The 26596-nt window shown below is 42.9% G+C and overlaps 1 long non-coding RNA gene across 1 annotated transcript in view; it reads left to right on the forward strand.

Moving 5' to 3' along the window:
* Positions 1-3695: 3695 nt before the first annotated feature.
* The window catches only part of LOC116274679, a 53014-nt gene continuing 30113 nt past the window's right edge, over positions 3696-26596 (forward strand). Inside the window, exon 1 of the long non-coding RNA XR_004183459.1 lies at positions 3696-12825. This is a non-coding gene — a long non-coding RNA (uncharacterized LOC116274679). The remainder of the gene's footprint in view (positions 12826-26596) is intronic.

A 26596-nucleotide genomic window follows, 5' to 3' on the forward strand; every position in this document is an offset into this window, starting at 1 on the left:
AGTTTATAAGGCCCCTTAAGCTCCAGCATAATGTTATATGGGGAATAATGTTACTTTATTAATTTAGCAGATATTTATTGAACACTACTTAGTCTTAATAGTACTTGGTACTACTTAGTACTTGGTACTACTTAGTCTTAGTAGTACTTGATACTACTTAAGTACCAAGCACAAATGCACTAACCGAGGATACAGCAGAAACAAAACAAGCAAAATTTCTGCTCTCATGGAACTTACATACTAGTGAAGGAGGCAGAAAACAAAGTATAAATGAGTATACACATTTCAGGGGTGGCAAGTGCTGCAAATGAGAGCGAAGCAGGGAGAAGGGAGAAGGAGTGATAGTAATGGTGAGGTGGGGAGGCTGAATCTGATGGTGCTTTTGAGATGTGGTGGGTAGGAAACTTCTCTCCAGTAGCTGCACAAATGTGCAGAGACCTTAATGAAGTGCAGAACAAGCCATGCAGATACAAGGGAAGGGGTGTTCTGAGCAGAGGATACAGTACGTGCAAAGGCCCTGAGGTTGGAGCATGTGTGCAGTTACAGGGGATATCAGGGAGGCCAGTGTGACTCTGAGTTGTGTGAGCCCGGGGAGAGTAGTTAGGGATGAAGCCAGGGAGGGGGGAGGGGGTTGGGTGTCTGATGACATAGGGTGACAAGAATAGCTCACCATCGGCTCAGAATCTATACCCAGCACATGTTCTCCTGCTGATCCTAGTGTAGGATCAAAGCCCATCTGCTTCTCCTCTCTAATTTCTAGGTGCTGGCTTCCCACCATCACACTTTCCATGACACTGTGTTTTTTAACCTCATCGGATGCATGAGGAAGCGTCTTCACAGATCATCAGTCCCACTAGGGCACTAGAGGGCTCAGAAGTCCAACTATCTGGCCTGCTATTCCCCATTTTTATAGGGATGAGGGCTGACCCAGGTGCCTTCTTTCCTCACCTCCCTACCTGGACTGGTCCTCAGAGGTGTGGAGGACATGCAGTGTGTTTAGTAAGAAAATTAACACGTGCTATTTCCCATCATGTTAAATATGGAACAGTGTGATGGAAAGCAAACTTTGGGGAAAGGTAAACCCCTGTTTCGTTAATGCGTCAGCAAGATTTCCCCCAATGGCTCTGTGCTTACTCTAAGCCGGATTTACACCAAGCTTACCCCTCTCAGCACCTGTTTTTCTCTTATGTAAGGGGAAAAATTGTCTTGAAAATCTGCACTGGGCATTTGCCATGCTAGACGGAGAAACACCAAAGTTTAACCTTTGTTTTTTCAATTATCTGGCTAGTCACTAAGTACTGACCTCCTACGTCCAGCTGAAGCTATGCTATGTCTTTAAGGGGGATGTGGAAAATCTCCCTCTTTATCAGAGTACTCAGTGAAGATATTGATAGAATATTTATTTCCATGGGATTGACTGCCTCCTTATACTCCAAGGAACTGGCAGAGTCCAGGACAAGCCACTCAAGACTTAATGCATTTGAAACCATCCCTAACCATTTCATGTTCTGGGAATTCTCTGTGTTCAATAAAGGGACGTTAATAACATATTTTTGAGTGGCTGCAAAGTTCTAGGAACAATGCCAGATCCTTTTTACATAAATCATCTCCTTTAGTCTTGGCACAAGACTGGGATGGTGGATTTGATGATCCCCACTTTTCAAGGGAGGCTCAGGTGAAGCACCTAAAGTCTCATCGCTGGGGGGTAGGAGAGCCAGGATTTTTTTTCTTTCTCTGCCTCCCTTTGAAGGGTCAATCTCCTGTTATTCTTTCTAGACATTATTCTCCTTCACACTAATGAAGACTGGCTACTTGACCCAATCCATTCTCTCTTCGAATGCCAGCTGGATTGGAATTGAGGTTTTCGGGAAGACGTGGCATAGCAGAACTTGTGTTTCAGACAATGGTCTTTAAATAAAGATGAGCTGGGCTTGGCGCCACACCTACGCCTGGCCTTCCCCAGCCAAAGCAGAAAGAGGGTTGCGCAACTCTTCAAGCAGTGCAGGGCTTCAGTACAGCTGGTTCTGCTTCCTCACCTTGCAAACAATCACCAAGAGTTACAGGACTCTCATCAGGGGCGTTCGCTTCTTTTGCCTCCTCAGCCTCACTACATCCCTGAGTAGTTGGTTGTGCTTCCAATTGCCCTTCTTCATGCAGAGCTGCGGGAAGCCTGGACAAGTGACGTGATTGTCGTGGCTCCAACAGTCCTGGAGGTGGTCTTTGAGTTTTGGTTTCCAAGCACCCAGGTGTTTTAACATCTGACGCTTTCTCCTGTGGGATTTCAGCCGGGTTGGATCTTCTCTGGCTAAGTATGAGTTAAGTGAACCCAGCTGTTTTGGAGATTGGGTCGCTGAATTGTTCTTTCTGGCCCCTTCTGCCTATTACTTTGCTTTGGAACAGAAATTCCACTGCATCTGCCTGCGGAGAACTCAGCTGCATCTTCTTGGATCCATCAGCACTCGCTGACAAACAAGGAAACTGGATCCATGTTGGACACACACTCTTCTCAGTTATGTACTTTGTCTCTCTGTAATCCCTCTGGTATTGACAAATAGAGCTCCGGGACACGGCGGCTGTGACAGCTCCCGCAGACAGCATGTATTAGCATTCGCATTATCGTCCTGGCCCTGAAGGCCTGGGCACTGGAGAGAGGATTAAGTGATTAGTAGTGTGTATGTTACAACCATCTTTTTATTCCTTGGGACTTTTCAGTTTTGCTCACTTCATAAAGACGTAAAAGAGGGCTCTGAGTAAAAACAGATGCATTTATATGTTTCTTTGGGTCTGATGGGCAGCATATGTCGCAGACATTTGGATGATGTTGAGACATTATCAAATTTCTTCATGAACACAGCAAATCATCTTGCCTTTGTGAAAACTATTGGTTTAAGGGCTGGCTTCAAGGTATACTAATTAAAAAAAAAGATCTGTTTGCATCTCCAATGTATTTTATTTGATGAACTGGCTGGCCTGTGAAGGTCTGTAGGTTGGATAATCATTTAGTAAACTTTGTTCCCTGGAAATTTACTAAACAGGAGATTGATGTCAGGGTGCTTTGACCCTGAGATGGGTTTAACGTGATTGTTAAATCTAATCATTTTAAATGGCATTTTTTTCCCTGATTTGATCAAATTCTCTAAAATATTCATCCACAAGAAGAGGTCCAAAGAAATGTTAGTCATCTCTCACACTGTCATTTTTATGAGTAATATTATCTTATACATTTCTAGGGTGGAAAAGTCTATCACAGTCATTACAAATTAGAACCTTTAGTCTTTATCATAGAGTTTGATTTTTACATTGTAAAATGTTGACCTCGTATTTTACATGTTAATATTCCTCTTCACTCATTCAACAAGCTTTTTTTTTTTTTTTTTTTTTTTTTTTTTTTTTTTTTTTTTTTTTTTTTTTTTTTTTTTTTTTTTTTTTTTTTTTGAGACGGAGTCTCTCTCTGTCACCCAGGCTGGAGTGCAGTCTCGGCGCCATCTCGGCTCACTGCAAGCTCCCCATCCCAGGTTCACGCCATTCTCCTGCCTCAGCCTCCTGAGTAGCTGGGACTACAGGCACCTGCCACCATGCCTGGCTAATTTTTTGTATTTTTAGTAGAGATGGGGTTTCAGCGTGTTAGCCAGGATGGTCTCCATCTCCTGACCTCATGATCCACCCACCTCGGCCTCCCAAAGTGCTGGGATTACAGGCATGAGCCACTGTGCCCAGCCTCAACAAGCTTTTTATTGAGCATCTACTATGTGGAAGTGGCAGAAATCCAGAAAAATTTTAAAAGTATTCTTTGCTCCCCAAAAGTCCACTTTCTAGTTGGGAGAAGATATTACTATTATATTGGTTGTAGAGATGTTACAAGAGAGTTCATAACTGAGTACCAAGTGGGATACAGCAACAGTCTGTCGAGTGGATTCAGTGCAGGGATGAACCTGTCATGGTGCAGAAGGTAGACAGGGCTTTATAGAAGAGGGGAGATTAAGATGGCCCTTGAAGGAGAGTCATGCTGGAGGGGTAGGGGAAGCAATTAGTAGTTCATATATGGAGTTCAACGTTACATTGGAAAGTGAGATCAGGGTGGGCAGACTTTGAATCATCCCATTTTGGGAGTTTTTACTCAGAGCCCTCTTTTATACCTTTATGAAGTGAGCAAAACTGAAAAGTTTCAAGGAATAAAAAGATGGTTGTAACATACGCACTACTAATCACTTAATTTTATCCTGTAGTAACAGGGAACCTCTAAAGCTTTTGGAGAAGAGATGTGAATGAGAGTGCCAGTTTAGAAAGGACGCTAGTTTGATCAGAGTTCACAGGATACACTGGTGGGTAGAATGAAGCAGGTGGCATGGAGACCAGGCAGGCGACCTCTGCAGTGATACAGGCGTAAGATTAGGAGGGCCTGAACTCCAGTTACCATGGGAGAGAAGAGTGAGGTTTTACAGAGGAGGAAGTTAACTAAGCTGAGTTGTTAAAAGTAGGAGTAACTGACATTTTTGGTCCCCTTCCTCTCTGCCTGAAAAACTGTTAAGCACTTTACATGTTTTTAACTTTTATAGAAACTCTGTGAATTGAGAGCTCTCATTAGTCCCATTTTCAGATGAGGAAACCGAGGCTTGCAGGAGTCAAGTAACTTGACCAATGTCACATTGTAGGAAGTGGGAGAGCTGGGATTTGAACTTATACTTCAAACTCTTAACCCCCAAGTGTGCCTTACTGTCTGATTACTGAGGGGATGGGGTGTTGGGGAGTGGCGAGGAGAAGTAACTTTTTAAAAATACTGGAAATGTAACTTTTCAAAATAAATTTTTTATTATTATTTTCTTGGACTGAGTTAAATAACTAGTTTGAAATAGAGATGAATAAATTATATTTTCAAAAAGAAAAAAGAATAACTCTGTGGGTTAAAAGTGAAGTTCATCCAAAATGTCCTATCTTAAAATAGATGCGAATTTCAGAAATGCAACACATGATGTTGACCTTAATCCTCTTATTTACATGTTCTCATACACAGAGTACTGTAGAACGTGAGTCTGCCTCTGTGTACCTGTGTGTAGCTGTCACCCAGGGACTCGAACAAACGTAACCTTGATTCAAACTTGAGGGAAAAAATGGCTGTCATTTTGACTTTTTAAAAATTATCTGTTTATTTCCCTTTCTCTGTCGATAACTCCTAGTTGTAATGCTGAAATCTTATAAATACGGCACAGTTAACTTGCAAAAGGAGCTTAGTGTTCTCGGGGCAGTCCAAGTTGAACAACACATAATTTGGCACAATTTGGCGGGTCTGAGTTTAAGACAAATACAAGACTGAGAAAGTATAGAGGCTTTATTATTTCTAAGTGAGTTCATGTAGTGTACACGGGTTGAGCTGATCAGAGCTCTCTCCCGACCCTCCCTCTGCCCCATCCAAGGCGTTTATTCCTTATGCTTTCATAAGTGTCACATTCACAGCACAACGTTTCTCCTTCCCAAATAGGCATGTTGTTGTTTCGAATTAACATCTGTGCTTACTGCAGAATAGTGAATGCCATCTTCTTTTGCCCCGCTGGCCCTGATGGTGTCACTGAGGCTTTCAAAGCAGAGTGACCAGGCACAGCTATAGTTTTCTGCAGTTTCAGGAAAGGGGTGGAGGAGGGGAGGGCTTCACTGTCTAGTCCTACTGCTCAAAATGACACGGACACACAGAAGAAAAGGATATAAATGTAGAATTGCTTGAATTCTGGAGAAAAAGACGAAAGAAAACTGAGATGTGTCAAGTATCTATGTACCAATCACTATATTGTATAACTTGGTGGCCCTATACTCATTTCCAGATTTTGCCTAGCATAATTATAATATAATTCCCTTTCATTTTCAGAAATATCCTGGTTTGGATAATAAATTATCTTGTCACCCTACGTACACTCTGAATGATGACTCTTTAGGCAAAATCTTATTATTTCCATTGTTCACCTCTGGAAGCTGGGTCTCTGAGAGGTTAACTACCTCAAAGCCACACAAGAATCTGGCAACATAGATTTTTCTTTTGCTTCATCATGGTACTTCCCAAAGACTATTTAATCTGTACCAAAAGAATAGTACTCATCTAATAGGACAAAGTAATTTATTTTCAAAGCTGTTTGCATGGAAAGCATGTTCCTTCAGTGTTTCCCAGTGGTGGGGAGCTGGATTTGTCCTGTGTTTCCAGACGTTGTCTCTCACTTTGTCCCCTTGTAAGACTAGGGGTGAAATATGGAGAAATAGATGAAGAACTGGTGATCACAATGGAGGTTGTGATATGAGCTCACGGATTTCAGGAAAGGTAACAGAGCTATAATAGAATCAGACATAGAACTGCTCCTGGATATTATAAAGTTGGTGACTATGCCAACCCACATGCCAGAGCCAAGGATGCTAGTATCATTTATAGTGTCATGCTTTTGCACTATGTTCTGTCAGAAAGTAATAAGGTGCTTCATCCAGTGTGTGTTTGATATTAGCCAATCACAGACGACTGAGGTTCTTTCAGGCATTTTGAGTAAACTTACACTACAAGAAATACGATGGATAATAAATAGCCTGATACAGCAGGTCTGAAAACCTTGATTCCACCTCTGCATCTCACATTTACTAGACAGGTAACGTTGCTCAAAGAATAGACCTTTCTCGGATTCTGTTTCCTCATCTTTAAAAGAGAAAAAAAATCTGACATTAGAGTATAAAGGGTCCCTACTAGTTTTTGTATACAGAGTTTTACTAGAACACAGCCATCCCATTTGTTTACATATTGTCTGTGTCAGTTTTTGAGCTACAACATGAGCTGAGTAGTTGGAACAGAGACTTTATAACCCACCAAGCGTGAAAAATTTACGTAAGGCCTTTTACAGAACAAGTCGGCTGACCACTGGATTAAGTGATCACTGAGGACACTGTCACACTTTGTATGTGTCTAACTCCAGGAAAGGAGAGTGAGAAAGGGAAGAAGGTGTCGTCAGAGTTACAAATCTAAGTAAAAGACCCAGAGCCCACCTTGCAAGCAATCCACAAGTCAATTGTCCTAACAGTGAAAGGTGCAGCACCCCCTACTGGCCAGGAGGACTTTTTGCATGTAATATGGGCAGGACGATACAGAGAAAGATAAAAGCTTTGTGCGGGTGTCATACCGTAAGACTCGTATTCAATATGATGGTCACTGCAAACCAGCAGGGAAGTTTCTGTTTGCCCCTGATGCCTTTGAATTCATAAAGCACATGCTTTAAGTAGAGAAACGTGGGGAACTTGGGTCCTCCAGCTAGAGTGTAAAACTTCTTGGGAGAGAAGTAAGACTGAGAGGACAGGGAAAGCATGCTGAAAAGAACTTAATCATGGCGAGCGAGCCAAAGCTAATAAACAGTGCTGGATGGGTTCTCATGGTCTCAGACAGTGGGTGAGGATGGTTATTGTTGCAATTGCAGTAAATCATACTAATCCCAATGCCAAAAGCCACTTTGAATGATGAAGTGAAGCAGCCTGCGATGGCGACCAGGAGGCTCTGAGTTGCTGCCCCAGCCGGGTGGGGCTGCTGTCAGCCCTCGCAGGCAAGCTCTGGATCCTGTCTTAGGGGCCCAACTCTGCCTTCAGAGGAGACTTGCGGAACTGGCAGATTTCAGTTTGGTTTGGAGTTTTGTTGTGTGTGTCTTGGCAGGAGGTGACCCTCCTCCATCCACGGAGCGCCCCGGATTAATGGCTAAAGTAACACCTACTGGCGGGACCGACCTAGGCTCAGAGCAGACTTTCTGCTGTTGATTCATGACTCCTCTTGACTCACAGCCTCATTCCGTTTTGTTGGCTGTTTGAGGCTCCTGCCCTAACGTCCAAACTTCGTGATATGAAAAACACCCTGAAGAGTAGGTGTGCTCTCCTTCCCAGCATGGAGCACGTGCTCTGTAGTGGGGAAACCTTGTGGGGAGACAAGAGGACAAGTTGTTTTGCACGGTAGTGAATCCCAGGGCAAAAAATAAAATTAGCTTTAACTCACAAAGTCTTGACCTGGGCGCTTTCTTTCTTAAGTTGCCTTGAACTTCTGCTCAGAATATTGGGGAATGGTTGAAATGAGGTCCTAGGAACCTAAACCCAAATGGAAACTTGGGTTTGTCCCTTTTAGCGTCGATGAATTGAAGTGAGAGTTGTCACAACCTCGATGTGTTTGCTTCTCCTCCATGATAAATATTTTTGGGAATAAGGTTGGATAAGGAAATATATGACTATATGTTTGTTTACTTATATATATTTTGCCCTTTCTCTGAACCCTAATTGTGCCAAAATGTTCTATATTCTTCTACTTGGTAGAAGGATAGAGATATTTATTTCACCCCAATCTCTCTTGGGAATCTAAAGAAAATAAAAATGTTTCCTGAACATTTTTAAAATGGGTTAATTTACCTTGGAACGTGGCAATTACACTCTGCTACATATAAAGCATTTATTTATACCACTGGTGGACACTGAGTACTGTGAATTTTCTTCATTTTTGAAGGCTATAATCCCCAAACCAAAGGAATGGTGTGCAGCATCTGTTGAATCTTAGTCCTTCCATTACAACGACGCTAAAAAACAGAAGAAATAGGAATGAAAAATGAACTGAATTTCAGGTAAAGTAAACAATAAGTTCCCACTATGCAAAAGGGCTTGCAAAATGGAACTGCCAGGCACATGACTCTGCCTGTGTGTGTTTGTGTGTGTATGTGTGTGGGGGGGTGAGAAGTATGGGGAACCTGAGTGAGGAACCAGGCCTGGAGTGTAGATGCAGGAGAGAGGGTTCTGGAGTTCACGACTTTTGGAATGGGAATGATTCCATGTCTGCTAGAGCTCTTTTGTGGCTTATGCTTGCTGGGCTGTGTAAGGGCAATAGCCATCACCTGTGAGTTTTTAGGCAGAAAATCTGACCTGGTCCTCCTTTGTCCCTGTTGCAGCTATAGAAAAAACTGAATGTTGGCACATATGAATGGGGAAAAAATGGACTTCTGTGCTGGGTCTCTGAGAAGACAAAGGCAATGAGATCCACTCAGGCCAACCCTTCCCCACCACCTCTTACCTGTCTTGGCCAAGGATACTAGGCACTGAAAGGTACTCCAGGTTCCCAAATGAATACTTGCCCAATAAGTTGCTTGATTATCCTGTAGTCTGGGCAACATTTCTTATTTCTGCAGCAACTTAATTCAACTGAAATTTCCCCTTCGTGGGTCACCTTAAAGCAAAGATCTCAAAGATGTTAAAATCACCCACTAAAGTTAATTATTTTCCATGTGACCTAGACCTCAAAGAAACAGACTTGTTTTCATCTCACCTTCTCACCCTCCATGAGTAGTAGCTGTATATGGACTATGGGAATTCCCATGGAATCACCGTTCTGAAAGGAGAATCTAGCTGGAGCTGTGACCTTGGCATTGGAATTCATTTCAAAATTGACACTCCAGGGGAACTTTCCATATGCCCCACCTCCAAGGCACAGTGCACACTTCTAAAAGTCTCAAAGACATTATTTATAACAGTGTCTGACAAATGGTGGCACTGCACCAAAACGTATAGTGTGGATTTTCCTCTTGTTGGCTATATTTGCAATTTTGAGCCTCCCAGGCACACAGCAAAGTCTTACTTTCTAAGTGAGCCAAGAAATTTCATCAAGCTGATACTGCCTGAAGGGATAGAGAATTGAGGACCTTGTTTGCAGGAGTAGGTGGTCGATACATATTTATTCAATAAAATATTTTTGCTTTTAAATAGAAGTTGAGTTTATAGGGAGGTGTTGTTTTAAGAGAAGCAAAGTGACTTGCAGAGAGGTCCACTGTCTTTAGTTAGCTCTTTAAACTTAAGCAGTACATTATCAAGTTGACATTTTTAAAAAAGATAGTACCTGATATTGGCGAGGGGTTGGGAATGGACATACTGCTTCTACTTTGCCAGTATGAGTGCAAATTGTTAAGGGCTTTTGAGTAAAAGTATTTGTGTACTATAATAAAGCAATACCTCTTTTAATAATTTATCCTAAGGATGTAATCAGTGATACAAGTAGAATTATATACACAAGGATTTTCATAACATCATTCTAAAAATGAAAAAATGGAAATAATAAAATGTCCAATAGAAGGGGGTAGTTAAGTAAATTATCATAGATATTCTACAAACATAAAAATAGTTTTTGACAACTACTTGATGTCAAAAACGATTGTTATCTGAATATAATGTTAAGTGAAATAAAAAGCAGGGAATGAAACTAGAACTAATGAAATAATTTTAGTAAATAATATCTGTAGGAAAAGGATTAAAAGAACATAATTACCAATATATGTTCGTTTATATCTGGCTAGTAAGATCATAGAAATTTTTCTTTACTTTTCTCTACTCATCATGTTTTCAACAACAAACAAAGCATTTTAAATTTACACTTATAATTAACTCATAATTTAAAAAATTCCTAAATGGAATTTTTGTTTGAAGAACTAAGAAATGTATTAAAGGATATAAACAAAAGTAACATTATTTATTTGACTAGGCCCTGTTTTATCCATGAAAGTTGAGGCCTCTTATAAGAAATACATATGATAAAATGACAAAACATAATTAAAAAATCAGGATTGAAGAAAAAATAAATTTGAATGCAATACCAAGACTAAAAGGTAAAAATAGAACCCAGACCTATAGGCCAAAAAGGCATACCTAATTGCATTAATTGATCCATAAATTGGATGATGTTTCCTAGTGGCTGAAGCAAAGAAGGAAAGCGCCTGAGCAGTGGGTATGATTTTTGCTGTGCCTTAGCAGTAAAAATTTCCTTAGGGGAAGCAAAGTTTATCAGCTCCCAGCTTGAGAGGCATTAATGTGGGACTTTGTCTGTGAGATGAGGTGAACAGATTTCTTGGCAATTTCCCTACTGCAGAAGTTCCAATAAGACTATATTTGTAGCACCCATCAATGAAAGTCAATGGTGGGTCTTAAAACAGGATTTAGTGAGTAATTGTATGGGGCCTGTCCTACTTTGGGTTCTTCCTAAAACAGAGCCCAAGACAAGGACTAGTGTAATCACTTCCCCTTGAGAGTAAGGTGGCTTAGTGACTTGCTTTTAACAAACAGAATATGGCACAGATTATGGGATAGCAATTCCATGATTATAGTCCAAGAAATTGTTAACTTTTGTCTTGTTGGCAAACTCTGTCCCTTGGTGGTTTTGATGAAGTAAGTTGCCATGTTGGGAATGCCCACATGGCAAGGAACTGAGGGCACACTCCAATCCAAAACCAGCTAGAAGCTGAGGCCCTTAGTCCAGCAGCTCAGAGGAACTGAATCTTGCTAACAACTGTGTAAGTAAGCTTGGAAGCAGATCCTTCCCCAGATGAGCACTCAGATAAGACCCAACCCTACGTAATAAGTTGAGTGTACCTGATAAGTTGATTGTAGCTTCACGAGAAACCATAAACCAGAGGACCTGGCTAAGCCAGGACTGAAATTCTGATCCACAGAAACTATGATATTATAAACATGTGTTGTTTTAAGTCACCAATTTTGTGGTAATTTGTTATGCAGAAATAGATAATTAAATACAGTCATATTCCTAAGATCCTGGGACTTGCTGACTAAATCTACAACCCACACTATCAGTCACTTCCCTGCTAGCTCTGAATTTACCTCCTTTAGGAAGTTTTTCTTAACTACCCTAGACATAACGAACTCAGTTTGTGACCTTTATCACTGTTAATGTTTTATTTAAGCACTTTCCATATTGAATTGTAATTTTCTGTTTACTTATCTATCTCCTATTAGACAGTGAACACTTCAGGGACAGGGACTGATTCATCTCTGTAACGCTGGCACCTAGCCCAGACCTGACACCCAGGTTCTTTGGAAATATTTATTGAGTTAATGAATAATCAATTGCTTTGTGAGACAATGTAAACATACCAACAATTCAATTCTAAAGATGTTTATTGATGTCTGCAGTGTGGCAGCTGTTGGGCCGGGGGCCAGGGACTCGAACTTAAGCAAATCACTGTTTCCTATCTTAAAGTTGCCAGAGCCTAGAAGAGGAGACAGGCAAGCAAAAAACTGTCAACACAGAACAGTAAGCAACATCAGAGAGGTGTGAAGTTGAACCATATAAAACAGCTATTCAGGTAGGTCAGAAACAATTGAATAAGGGCAATGTCTTATGATTCAACCTATTAAAGATTCTGCTGCCAGGACACAAGGTAGAATAATTAGTGAATCTGATACGGTCTTGATCTGTAAGGGTTTTAATTCTAAGGCTTGGAAAAATGACAAAGACATTGAAGTCCTCAGCAGACGGTAGAGGATACCTTGGACAGATAAGCCAGAGCAGATAATCCAGGCACAGATTGGCTGGGTCATTTCCCACAGGCTGCAAGCACAGTGCCAGCTGGGGCCGCAGTCCTCCTGAGGTAAGACTGGGGCAGGATGCACTTCCAAGCTCACTCACATGGCTGTTGGCAGGATTCAGTTTCTCACAGACTGTTGGACTTAGGGCCTTGGTTCCTTGATGGCTTTTGGATGAAGGCCACCCCTATCTTTGCCATGTGGGTCTCTCCATAGGGCAGCCTGCATCATGGCAGCTGAATTCCATCAGAGCAACACGTGAGAAAGCAGGAGGGAAGTCACAGCCCTTTATGACCTAATTTTGGCCATAACATCTTGTCACCTTTGCAATGTTCTATTTGTTAAGTTTTGAAGCCAATCAAGTCACATTGAATGTAGGTCCAGCCACAATCAAGGGGAGGGCATTACTGGAAGCCATCTCAGAAGTTCCCTGCCACAGCAAGCAATTTCCAGACTCTACTAGGGACTTTTGTCTTCATGGTGAGAATCTCCTGCTAGACCATAAGGAAATGTGCTGGTAAGCAGGGAAGGGGACAAAAGGATTACAGTCAGAAGAATAATCACTGATTAATACCCAGTCGTGTGCTCAGAGTTATATCATGCAGGAGGGAAATAACTCCAAGGAGCATGAAGTCAGTACCCCTTCTACCTTCCCAGCCCATTTACAGATGAGTGAAGGAAAAGCCCTGGCTGCTCTAATGAAGTCAGCACTTTCATAATCATAAGACAGCAGTGAATTAGGATGCAGTTCAGGTTGTGTAAACTGAGTCGTGGTGCCCACCATTGAGTTATACTACTCAAGGGGCTCAGGTCTGACTACTCCTGGGAGCACATGCTCAGCTCTGGGCCACGAGTTTTAAAAGGCAGTCTGGGGATTACATGAAGAGGACCAGCCAGGATTTAGAGAAGCCTGGACTCTACATGAGAAGAGGAGCAGTAGGAAGGATTGAGGCCTCTTGCATATGGAAGAGGAAACTATAAGGGAACATGAAAACCGTTTTAATCAGTCCAGACACAAGTGGACTTTCTCTGTCTAGCTTTGGGGGACAAGAACTAGAGAGAGAGAAGAAGCTGTCGGGGCAGTGAGGGCTGATTTCAAGGCCTCTCTCTCACTAGAGGTGTGTGAGCTGAGTGAGGCTGGGTTATGTGAAATGATGTTGGTGCTTTCTTGATTAAGTAAGAGAACCCTAACTCTAGCAAGCTTGAGCAGAAGTGGCTCCCACAACTGAACATGGGGAGAACAGAGACACTGGGAATGGCCTCAGTGTTCTCCACTCATCTGTCTTCTCTGACCCGGTATGCAAACCAACTTTGCCATGAGGTGGGATTCAGGAATGCCGACAAATACGGGCTCACATCTTAATAGCCTTATGGTCAGGTAGGAAGGCTGTTTCCAAGTTCCTGTCCAAAAATCCAAAAATTAACTAAATGTCTGCCATACACTGGACACAAGCCAAGACACTGAGGATGCATCAGTGAGCAAAACAAACTTCCATGTCCACGTGGAAGTGACATTCTTGAGGAATTGGCCTAGAGAGATTTAGATACCCATCCCACCTTCAAGTGCCTCTCCAGTCCATCCTTTGCACCCTGGGAACCTCTGACCACGTGCCTGCCTGTCCTCCCTCAAAAACTTGCATGGCTGTACTTTCTTAGAGCATCTCATTCAAAATCCCCAATATGGTAGTCAGGGCCCTCTACAATTGGGCTCCAATTTCTCTACTTTCTCCATCATGCACTCGACTAAAAATAGAAAGCAAAAGAGGCCTTTATGGTTCCCCAGGCATGTTCTGCTCTTTTGTACCTCTATCCTTTGTCAGATTGTTCTTTTAGCCTAGACTCTCCCACTACCATCTCTCCTGGAAAGTTTAACTTTCTCTTAATCTCTATCTCAAAACTTATCTCCTCTATGAAGCCTTTCCCAATTTCTCTGCATCTTCTGTCATCCATTTCCTCTCGTTCCCTGTCTGTACATAGTTTATTTCCCCTGCCAAGCTCTAACTCATTTTCTGTGCTCTGTAATACATAGTAGGGCTAGGCTCATCGTGACCCTACCATTGCTCATGCTGTTCCCTTAGAAGCATCAACCCTTCCCTTCCATTCCTACTTGCAGAAAGACAACTCCTCCTTCACCTTCCATTTACTCCCTGCTCCTCCTCACCATGCAGCATTCAATCCTCTACAGAGGGAATTATATATCTTAGTACATCTCCCTTTGTTGTTGAATGTTCTGAATACGACTAATCTTCCTATTTGATTATAAGCTATTTGAGGGCAGGAGCTTCCTCTTTTCACTAGGAAAAAAAAAAAAAAAAAAGTCTTCAAAGTGTGAAGCCCAGTCCTTTGTACATGGCACTCAGTTAACAAAATGCATGTTGGCTTGATTGCAATTAGGTTGAATGTAAAACCCTTGAGACCTGTGCTTTCTGTGGGTCATGGCTCCAATGTGAATACTTAGAAAATGTTGAATCTCACTAACATAATACAGATAATTTTGTTTGTTGTGAAAATGTATTTTCTTTCTTTCTTCTTTTTTTTTTCTTTCTTTTTTTTTTTTTGAGACAGAGTCTCACTCTGTTGACCAGGCTAGAGTGCATTGGCAAGATCTTGGCTCACTGCAACCTCCGCCTCCCAGGTTCAAGTGATTCTTGTGCCTCAGCCTCCCAAGTAGCTGGGACTACAGCTGTGTGTCATCAGGCCTGGATAAGTTTTGTATTTTTAGTAAAGACAAGGTTTTGCCGTGCTGGCCATGCTGGTCTCAAACTCCTGGCCTCAAGTGATCTGCCTGCCTCAGCTTCCCAAAGTGCTGGGATTACAGGTGTGAGCCACTGTGCCCAGCCTGGAAATGTATTTTCATGTGTAAAGAGTTCATATGCAACAAGGATCATTTGTCTTGTGCTGTCATTGCTGGAAGTCTAGCTTGCTCATGGAACAGGAAGGTGAGGGCATAGCACCAGTGTTGGCTCTTTGAGAGATAACTGAGGGGCTGAGGCAAGTATGAAACTGAGGCTATGCCGAGATGTCCTTGATCCTGTGATGGAGTTCTGTCCCTTTTCTCCAACTCTTTTGGTCAAGCAATATGGTCTATAAAAGGCTTTTAGATTGGTCAAGCTTTCTGGGTGGCCCTGAGCTAAAGCAGGGAGTGAGCCTCTCATTCATTCACCCCTCAAACAGTTATTGAACCTCTACTCAGCATCAACCAGTGTGTTAGATCCTGGAGGGATAGTGGTGTTACGGGTTGAATTGCATCTCCCTTAAAAATATATGTTGGAGTTTTAGGCCCCAGTCCCTCAGAATGTGACTGCATTTGGAGATGGGGGTCCCTACAGAGGTAATTTAAACAACCAAAAAAGTCTATTCCAGGGAGTCTGACACTGGCAGACAAATGTGTAGTAGATTTAATCTGGGTCTTTTTTATTTCTTTCTCTTACAGTTCCCTACCTAGTTCTTAAGTAATTACCTGACAAGCAAAGGGGCTGTTATGCTTCTTTTATGTAGGCCTGAACTTTCTTTAAAAAACTGATTATGGAAGGCTGATAAATTAAGATCTTTAACATAAAGTGAGGTGACATTTAAAGCAAAATAAAAGTTATTTAGGATTTTCACATTCGGAAGGAGGAATAATTGCATCAAGAAACTGAACCTGGAGGTGAATTCAGCAATTGGCAACCTGAGAGACTATTCTCTTCCCCCGTGACAGTACTTGGCAGCCCAAATGTTGCAGAGCAGAAGCCATTCTTTTAGAAGGTTTCAGAAGCCATCTTGGTTATCTAGTTGAAAAATCACAGTGTTGATAGTTGATTCAGATGGCATATGAGTCATCTTATATTAGGCCTTTTAAAACTCAACACCCGAAATCTTGGATGCTCAAATTTCGACTGGATTGACCTTCAAAATCTGGGAAATGTGTCAAATGGTGTTAGCAAGCCAAAAGGCTTGCTTTTGTTTTGGTTTCCTACATGCTCCTCTGAATGGACACAGCTTAGAGGCACAGAGGGCCTCTGCCGTGTGGGCCTGGGTCATTGAGATCTGATCTGTCAGTTACATTGGGTTGTCTAGACGTAGGTGTCGTTCTGGATTGCCTCCAAGGTCATGTAGAGCAAGGGCGGCCAAGTAGGAACAAACCAAACACGCCCTCATTCTGAAGCTGGGAGAGCTCAGCCTGACCTGTGAAGCAGGCAGGTCAGGAGCCCCAGCTCCAAGTCTGTTGTTTTTCTACACCTAGCACCTTCTGCTCTGCCAAATTTGTCTGAGTTTGGTGTCTTATTTCTGTCCACTGCAGTGGCAGCCATCTTTTCCCCTCATAACCTTCTGTTTGTGGGCTCTCTTCAACCGTGAAAGCCTGGAACCTTATTTATATTTGAACTCATTTTTACACATTCTCGTTCAGATTATCTGAGTGATTCCCTGATGACTGCTCCTGCAAAACTTTCATCTCATGCCCAGAAAAAAAGCATATCACATTGGGAAACATTTCTATTTTGAGGGGGCCAAATGAGGTACCTAGTCGTTGACTCTCGCCAACCCTGTCCGGTGTCCCCAGTGTCTGTGATCTCTGATGACTAAGGGTTGTAAAAGAGTCTCCAGTCTGGGAAGGGAAGCTCAGGTCCTCCCTGGTATCCAGGCAGCACAGGTTTGAGAATAGCTTGGTGGGTGGATGAAGGAAGGCCATGGACTCATACACTGTTGGTGTGCTTAAATATGATGGTGTCAGACTTCTGGTGTTTAAAATAAGGTCTTGAACCTTATAGACACGTCTTGAACAGCAACAAAGGACAGCATGAAACCTGAAGTTAAAAGTGTTGGCTAGGCTGAGTGCGGTGTCTCACACCTGTAATCCTAGCACTTTGGGAGGCTGAGGTGGGTGGATCATCTGAGGTCAGGAGTTTGAGACCAGCCTGGACAACATGGTGAAACCCTGTGTCTATCGAAAATCCAAAACTTAGCTGGGTATGGTGGTGCACACCTGTAATCCCAGCTACTCAGGAGGCTGAGGAAGGAGAATCACTTGAACCCGGGAGGTGGAAATTGAAGTGAGCTGAGATTGCAGCACTGCACTCCAGCCTGCACAAAGGGAGTGAGACTTCATCTTTAAAAAAAAAAAAATGTTGGTCATTCATGGTGGCTCACACCTGTATTCCCAGCACTTTGGGAGGCCGAGGCGGGTGGCTCACCTGAGGTCAGCCTGGCCAACATGGTGAAACCCTGTCTCTACTAAAAATACAAAAAGTTAACTGGGCATCGTGGTGGGCGCCTGTGATCCCAGCTCTTTGGGAGGCTGAGGCAGGAGAATAGCTTGAACCTGGGAGGTGGAGGTTGCAGTGAGCCGAGATCGTGCCATTGCACTTCAGCCTGGGCAAGAAGAGGGAAACTCCATCTCAAAAGAAAAAAAAGTATTGCTTGGCAAGGAATGATGTCACATGCTGAGGGTCTGTTTTGTAGTCTCTTTACTATAAAGCTCTACTTGAATTCTTGAATTGATGTACTTGTTCTCATCTTTCTGTCTTCCTGTCTTCTGTCTTACACACACACACTCACACTTAAACACACACACACACGGCCAGGATTAAGGTAAGTTGAGTAAAACACTTGCCCTGGGCACGAAACTTAAGGAGATGCCAAAAAAACCCCACAGTAATCAAGATAAATAATATTTTAATGCAATCTTTTTAAAAAATCAGAATTAATGTTAAAAACCCACGATGCACAGAATGTCAAAACTTTAAACAGAAGTAGGATCAGTATTATTGATTTTTCCTGTGCCTCAGGCTCCAATACAGTTTGTCATGGCATGGTACTGTAACTGATCCTGCCTTTATTTAAAATGTTGATGTTTTGTCTATTATGGATTTTCATGTTGATTATGATTTTGAAGATATCACATTAAAATGATGAAGACAAAAATGATTTTTCTTGATTACTGTGGTTTCTGGAGCGCCCTTCAATTCTGAGTGCTTCACTGGCCACCCCCAGTCCTGGCCCTGCAGACACAGGAGTCAGACAGACACATATAGACAGACAGGCATAGGTAGACACATACAAACGCCCTCTCTACAGTTCACAGGAATGTCGTTTTCTTAGTGTAAGCTATTATGCTGTCCATTATTTTATCTTTTTCTCATGCTTTGATGAGTGCAGCTTTATATAGTAGTTCCCTTATGAGAGTCACCTTGATGGGAATATACGTTATATTATTTTCTTTATCTTGATAATATTTTATCAGCTCATATATAAATTGTGCTTTGGCCCTCAGGAGGGATCTCTGTTGATGTAAACATTTTTCAAGCCTTTCAATACCGAACTCACCTTGTAGATGTTTCCACAGTAGAGGTCCCCTGGGGCCTCAGACCTCACAGGTCCCCAAACAAATTCAACATGCCCGCTGTCCCAAGCTTCCAGCATATTTCCATCTTTCACCATTCACACAGTTAACCAAATCAGAAACCTGGGACCCTGATCAGCCCTTCCTACTGCCCTTCTTTCATTAAGCCCTTTCCAATCTGCTTTTGCAGGAGCTTTTGATTTCTCCATCCACTGTCACTGCTAGTTCAGGCATTTTCTCTCTGCTCTCCTCCAAATGGACTAGAGCCTCTTTACCCCACCCCTCCAGACCTCCCATTGCATTGCAGCTGAGGGACATCTTGAAAAGTCAGGCTGGAAGTGCCTGCTGGTTGGGTTGACTTCCTTTGCATGGTTGTTGAAGGGGTGCTGGGGCGTGTGCTTGGATTGAATGTCTTCATGTATCTGGCACTGGTTTACAGCAGGGAACACACAGATGGCTCAGCTGACCTCATGCCCCACCGCCCTCCTCTATGCCACCTGCTGCAGCTGCATGACACTCACCAGACACAGCATCATCCTTTCTAGTCAGTGGTGGAGATGACAAATCACTCTGTGGTTCTCTTGGCTTTAGTTAGTCACTCTTCATGTGGTACTCCATGGTTGGAAGTGTATTTAGCTTCATTTTTTCTAAAACTGGTCCGTTTCCACCCGAACCTGTTTAGTTTGGTGCAATTACAGGTTAACTTATGTTTGGGGGAACAGGAAGAAGACCTAGTAGGAAGAGAGGAGAAAAGGAGGGTATTAGAAATGTTCCGTCCAGAGGAATTTATCAAGGCTAGGAGTAGATCTGGAGTCTTCTCAGAGGCCATAGGAGACACCCATTCCAGAAATCCCTAGAACTGAGAACAGAGTTGATATGGGTGGAAGTTGAAGTCTAAATCGTCACATCAGGAAGCTGGAGAGTTGCTAACCAAATGGGTAGGGATAAAAGCCAGAGTATGGGATCAGAAATCCAGAAACTAACGGATAAAAGCAACTAGTAGGAGACCAAGAGTGGCCTGAAAAGGGCATTGAGTGATTGCCCAGGTGGGATGTGGGGAGGTGGTGTCAGTCACTGGCTTGTTCCTGTCTGGGACAGGGTGCAGTTCAGCTGTGACCAAGGTCTGGGGATAGGATGTCTCAGATATGTTAGGTCTGACCCCAAAGTCATAAGAGTCCACGGGGTGAGGGCTGGAAGGAGAGATATTCAGTAGGGTGAGACTGTTAATCTACTACCTATATCCTTAGAACATCAGTTTTCTGAGACTCTTCCCTGAACCCTTCTTAAATCCACTATTAATAAAATATGATTGCCTGCTACAAGGGCTCAGTAGCTTCTCTTGGGAAAAAAGAGAGAATCTGAATGACTTTGATATTTAGCTCGTTGTGTAAATTCCCTAGAGTTGAATGAAAGAGAAACCTGGAACTGCAGTAATGCTGCTTTTCAGCACATTTTGTTATTCTATAGACCAAGAACTAGATCTTATCTCCCCAAACATAACCATCTATCATATGCATTTCTACATTTTGGATTAGCCATGATAGATGGAGAAGGAGGCAGTGTTGATTCTAAGCACCACGTTTAAACACCGGAGTTGTTTCCCTTCCTTCCATCATTTTCACAACTCTGCTAATTGCATGGTAAATGACTCACTGACATCAGTCAGAATGAGTAAGGGTTTCATAACTGGACAAGATAGACCAGGCACAGTGTGGCTGTGGACCTGAACTTCACCCCCCTTGGAGGTGGGGGATGGAGCCTGGGGAGCCCTCATCCCATTGCACTGAGAAGCCTTAACCATTCATATGGAGATGTCCAGTCATTTTGCCCCGGAGGAAATCAGGCCTCCATTTTTCTTGCATGTTGGGAAGCTTCCTCAGGGGCTTTCAGGGAGTTATTTGGCAGGGGATGGGGACCTAGTGAGCCATAAGGGAAATGGCATGACCTGCAGCCATACATTTATGCTCTGGAAGAGGAGAGACTGTCCGTCTGGCTCAAAGTTGCATCCTAGGGCCTAGCACAGCGCTTGGCACGTAGTAGGAACTCAGCAAATACTTGTTGAATAAATGAGCGGGAACGCTTTATCAGCTTTGTGAACCCAGGCATATTTAATCATGTAAGACTCAATCGGCCGGGCGCGGTGGCTCAAGCCTGTAATCCCAGCACTTTGGGAGGCTGAGACGGGCGGATCACAAGGTCAGGAGATCGAGACCATCCTGGCTAACCCGGTGAAACCCCGTCTCTACTAAAAAATACAAAAAATTAGCCGGGCGAGGTGGCGGGCGCCTATAGTCCCAGCTACTCGGGAGGCTGAGGCAGGAGAATGGCGTGAACCCGGGAGGCGGAGCTTGTAGTGAGCCGAGATGGTGCCACTGCACTCCAGTTTGGGCGACAGAGCGAGAGACAAAAAAAAAAAAAAAGACTCAATCTAATCACAAAGTAGGGACATGAACACCTGCCCTAACTTTATTACAGATTGTTGTCAGAAATTGCTCTTTAACCATGTACAAATGTAAGTCTTTATAATTAGACTTCCTCTGTAAAAGAAGCACACTGCTTTATGAATACCATAAAACTGCAGCAGATGTCAGAAGGGAAAAATTGTCCAACACAGGATGATAAATCCTTGATGAGCCAGAGTGCTCAGAGAACGAGGTGTTCTAGCTAACTGAATTTCTGTTTAAGTAGGAAGTAAACAGAAAGTCCTTTGTTTCAATCCACAGTGATACTCCAATTCCTCGTGCTAGGAAGAACAAACTGATCATAGTACCCCATTAACAGTGAAGGCTACTGCTGCATCTTTTGGCCATTGTTCTTAACACCATTTCTTCTATGCTATAAAAATCACTGACTGAGGACAAAGTGGAGACATGTTTCCGCCATCCTGTGGGCAGGCTTAGGTATGATGCTTTATGAGTATTAAAAACACAAAGTGTTGAGGAGGGTGGGACCAGGCAGGGCAGAATCATCTGATTGTGAAGTAGCTCTTATATGATATTAGGGCAGTCCGATACTCAAAGTCCAAAGAGGATCATTGCAGTTTTGTTTTGTTTTTCTGTCAGCAAACATTTATTATGTACCTACTATATGTGAGGCATTGGGCTAGGTTCTGGGTTTACAATTATGAAATTGGCCCGGGCACAGTGGCTCACACCTGTCATCCCAGCACTCTGGGAGGCCGAGGCAGGTGGATCAACTGAGGTCAGGAGTTCGAGACCAGCCTGGCCAAGATGATAAAACCCAGTCTCTACTAAAAATACAAAAATTAGCTGGGCGTCGTGGCAAGTGCCTGTAATTCCAGTGACTCGGGAGGCTGAGGGCAGAGAATTGCTTGAACCCAGGAGGCAAAGGTTGCAGTGAGCTGAGTTCATGCCACTGCACTCCAGCCTGGGTGACAGAGCAAGACTCCGTCTCAAAACAACAATAACAACAAAACAAAAAACGAACTATGAAAATGACATGGTCCCTGCACTCTACAAATCAAAACAATGCAAGGGAGATTTTTGTTGTCTTATTGCTCTAAGATCTAAGAGAGATTTTTTTGTCATCTTGTTGCACTGTGGTTAGTGAGATGGTGAGACTGATCACAGGATGCCAGATAAGCACGGAAGTATATTCAGCTGGCCTCCTGGCAGGGAAGAGGGGACACACCTGTCAGGTGTGGCCCACCTCTCAGGAAATGATGATACTTAGGTGGGCCAGGGTATGGGGCTGGGTGACTGGCTGGATTTAGAGCCAGTTGCTCTGGGTTTTGGAGAAGGACTCTAAGCCCAAGAGGTAGTAGAGTCACGGGCAGGGAAGACAAGGCACACACAGCAATCTCTAGATTAGGCTGGAGGCATGGAGATCAGATCTGACCAGACACATGATGCCTGGGCCATCAGATACCAGGACCCCTCAACTCCACTTAACATCATGTTTATTCATTCAAGCATTCCTTCAGTAACTTAAAGCTTTGAATGTCTGTTCCCTCATCTGTGATTTGGGGAAAATAATGTAATAAACATATACTGTCCCTGGCACACAGTTGGTACCCAATAAGTGGTAGCGGGATACCTAACCTTTTTTAATTTTAAACTGTTTTCCTTTTTCTCTTCTTGCAGCTTTCATTCTTCACCTTCTCATGCTCCAAGGGAGATGTTTTGTTGTCTTGTAGCCATGATCTTTTTCCTTTTGCAGCGTCACTATGTGGTACATTTTCTCTTTCTCATGTATAAGAAACCAGAGGGGAAGGAGGAGGCTGTGAGAGAACAATTGTGAGATTTGCCTGGTGACATGCTTTTGATAAGAATATGGAAGATTAACTTAATTTCCATCTTAGAAAGGATGTAAATGCCTGAATGTAATATATTCTTAATGAATTTCTTTCATTAGGAAAAGTATTTCAAAAGGGATTCCCCAAATTGAAAAGAAGAAAAGTTTAGAAATATATTTTCAAAAATTATATTGGTACCACGCCAGCTTCTGAGTGAAGAGGGACACTTCCATTCTCACGGAAGAGTCTAGTGGACATTTTTTGTCTCTTGGCTTTAATATCCAAACCCCCAACCTTCCTGCTGACACTCCAATCTTCCTTTGTGGAAATGCCCTTTTGTGTGTGGGTTGACATGAGAGCAATTCCCAGACTATGCCTCACATTGTGGGACCTGGGTGTCCAGATTCTTCCTCCCGACTGCTCGTTGTCATGTTCAATGGCCAAACGTGTGACCTAAAGGCCAAGCGTGTGATCTTAGAGCCAGGCTCATGACTAAGCCCCACCAATCAAAAACCATTTCTGGGACTTTAACTCTTCAACAAGTAAGATAATGGAGAGGAAGCATTTCAGAGCCGGGTTCATTGCTGGCTGCATGGAGTCCCAGGTCCATGGGGGTCCCAGCCACAGGACTATCACTTCTGGCCCTCAGTGCTCCTTTGGTCCCTGCCATTGCCCAAACATAGTCCTTCAGCATCACTTTGATCCTATGAGTTGACCTGATTTCTTTCTAATTTTTTTCTTTTCTGTTCAAGTTAGTAAGAATTGAACTACTGTAGCATCACTGTTTAAGTGCTACATTGGTGATAAGGAAAAATCAGGTGGAGAGATTAATCCTTTATTTTTCTTTCAAATATCTCTTAATACAACTGTTCTTAAGACCTCCTGGATTGCATCAATTCAGTGATTTGACTGGAGAAGGTGAGGAGGTTGATCCTGTTCTAGGGTGTTAGTCAGTGAGTGTTGGTTAGGGAGATCCCAGAGCCTTTTATATCTTATCTCGTTCCTGAAATTCTCCACTTCTAAAAAGATAAAGGTTTCAAGCCATTAGTGTGGATCTTCACATTGCCTTATTGACCTTTTAATTATTTATTCTATCTTTGGCTGAATAAGCTCTAAATAGAGCTTATTTAAGTAAATACTTTAAGTGTAAAGTGCCAAGACACTGAGGTTTACAAAATGACCATCACTCTTGTGATCCAAGCTGGTCTACAGATGGAGGTTATTATGAACATGCATTTGTGTTGAATGAATCAGCCCAGTGCAGAAGAGAGAGTAGGAGGAGGTCTCGGCAGAGGCGGAAATATTGGTCAGCATTTGCTCTTTTAATGGTACTTGGCTGCCTCCTACTCCAAACCTTGTCACCCTTGGATGATGTTTCTGAGAATAAAATATAGCAATGTGTAAGTGAGATGGTGATGGGTTGGGACTCAAATACAATTTTTCTGAGGTCTCTTTAGGTGAACTGAAGTTCAGGAATCAGAAGGAAAAATTAATAATCAAGGTAAAGGTCTTCAGCATAAATATATTCAACAGAAAATTATTGATGCCCTATTTTGGACTAGACACTCTGCCAAGCCCAGGGGATATGGAAATAAAGACTGACCAGTTATTGTCCTCAAGGAGCTTAGAATCTGCTGTAACTTACAAGTGTGGGTGAAGTTGATTTGTGCTACATAATCACTTCAGACCAGAGGAGATGCAGGGCTGGAGGTGACTCACACAGAAGTACTCATAGTTATGCTACCCCACACCTGGCATGCCTTCAATTCTGACCACAATTGATTGTCCACCACCCATGGATCCTGTAGGGTCAGTCAACAGATTTGTGAGTAAAAGAGACAAGAAGACAGGAAGAAGATAAAGTGAGAAAATAACTTCAGAGTAGAAAACAGCCAGCTCTGAAATGGGGAAGAAAGAAAAGCAGAATCAAAGGTCAAAGATTCCAAAATGTCTAATCTCTGGACTGGTGCCATCTTGGTGACTTTTAAAAAAATCATCTATCACAAAATGAGAAGAATAAAGACAGTGTAGTATTTTACATCATAAAACACCTTTGGTAACCTTAGACATGTATATAAGTCTAAGGTCACCAAAGGTCTCCTGTGGGAAAGACTGTCATTTAGTTTAAGAATATCTTCTTCCTAATTTGAAACACCTGCTATTTCAAGCTAGCAAGCCATGCAACTGCTGAAATTACAGAGTTGACAGCTCCCTGAGAATCCCCACAATGCATTATCCAAGTCTGCAACATCTACAAGTCAGGAACCACTGATTGAATGAGAAGCTAGGGCACAGTTCCTACTACCTGAGGTACTTCTGCTCTTCTGAAGACTGAGGCATTTCTCAGAGTGGAAGAAACAACCCTGGATTCTTCAAGTAGAAAATGAAGAGGAACTGGCAGATGAGATTCTGAAACCAACTTCCTTCACAGCCTGCAAGTGTGATATGTTCAGCCCATTAGAGATTCTAATTTCCGGGGAAGCCAGCCTGTGGTCAAAGGGTCAGACCAGTGTTTATGCCTCAGAGTGGAAGAGCGGAGGAAAGGAATGGGTGAGTCAAGATGCCTCATTCCCTCCCACTGGAGTTAGAAGGAATTCCTATCTTCCTCAGCAACCTCACCCACCAACCAGCTACAGGAAAGACTAGAAAACCACTCCAATAACTGGCGGGGAAAGTTGCCTTAACTTTCTAAGATGGAGTTAATGTTAATTCTTCATCTCAGGTAAGGAACTCTAAATCCCTGAGCTTTCACCTCAAGACTTCTTCCTGGAGGCTACAGAAGCGAACAGCGCTTTCCTTGGGTCATCGACAGGGGCCCTGAAGAAATGCTGTTGGCTTGAGGGAGCAGATTCATGAGGCTTCTCTCATGGCACTGGAGAAGACTCATGCTGCCCTCTTCTTTTTTCACGATACGTCCAACTCAACCATAGGTTAGAAGCATCATACTGCCTTTCTCTGCAGGAGAAGACTATTGTATTAGGGTTGCCTTATTAATATTAATCAGTGCTATGGACTGAATCATGTCTCTCTGCCTTCCTTTCCAATTCATACATTGAGGTCCTTACCTCTGGTGTGACTTTATTTGGAGATAGGGTCTTTAAGGAGGTAATTAAATGATGTCAAAAGGGTAGAGGCATAGATGGCCGTACTAATCCTATGGAAATCTCTGCTTCCCTGTCTCTGCCATGTGAGGATACTGTAAGAAGGCTGCCATCTACAAGCCAGGGAGAGAGCCCTCCCCAGAAATGGAATCAGCTGGCACCTTGATCTTGGTCTTCCCAGCCTCCAGATATGTGAGAAACCGATTTTTGTTGTTTCAGCCACCCAGACTGTGGTATTTTGTGATAGCAGCCCAAGCAGACCAATGCAATAGATAATTATCACACAAATTGACATTTATTCTTTGGGAATAAAAATTCACCCCGAGGAAGTAGTTGAAGTCTCTGTGGGCACCACATTTCCATTCAGAAGGAGAAGGGTACTAATACTACTCATATTTTTACCTATCTGCTAGGTATGATGCTAATCATTTTATATGCACTAGAGATAGGAAGCTGTGGGTCAGAGGGGTTGTGGAACTTGCCCAAGCTCACAGAGCCAATAAGTGGAAGGTTCTGACCTGCTAAGTTTGCTGGGCTCAGAAGCCAGGCTGTCCCTGTTTGCCTTGCCTCTCG

This window comes from Papio anubis, chromosome 4, assembly GCF_008728515.1.
Source record: "Papio anubis isolate 15944 chromosome 4, Panubis1.0, whole genome shotgun sequence".
Classification (NCBI taxonomy): Eukaryota; Metazoa; Chordata; class Mammalia; order Primates; family Cercopithecidae; genus Papio; species Papio anubis.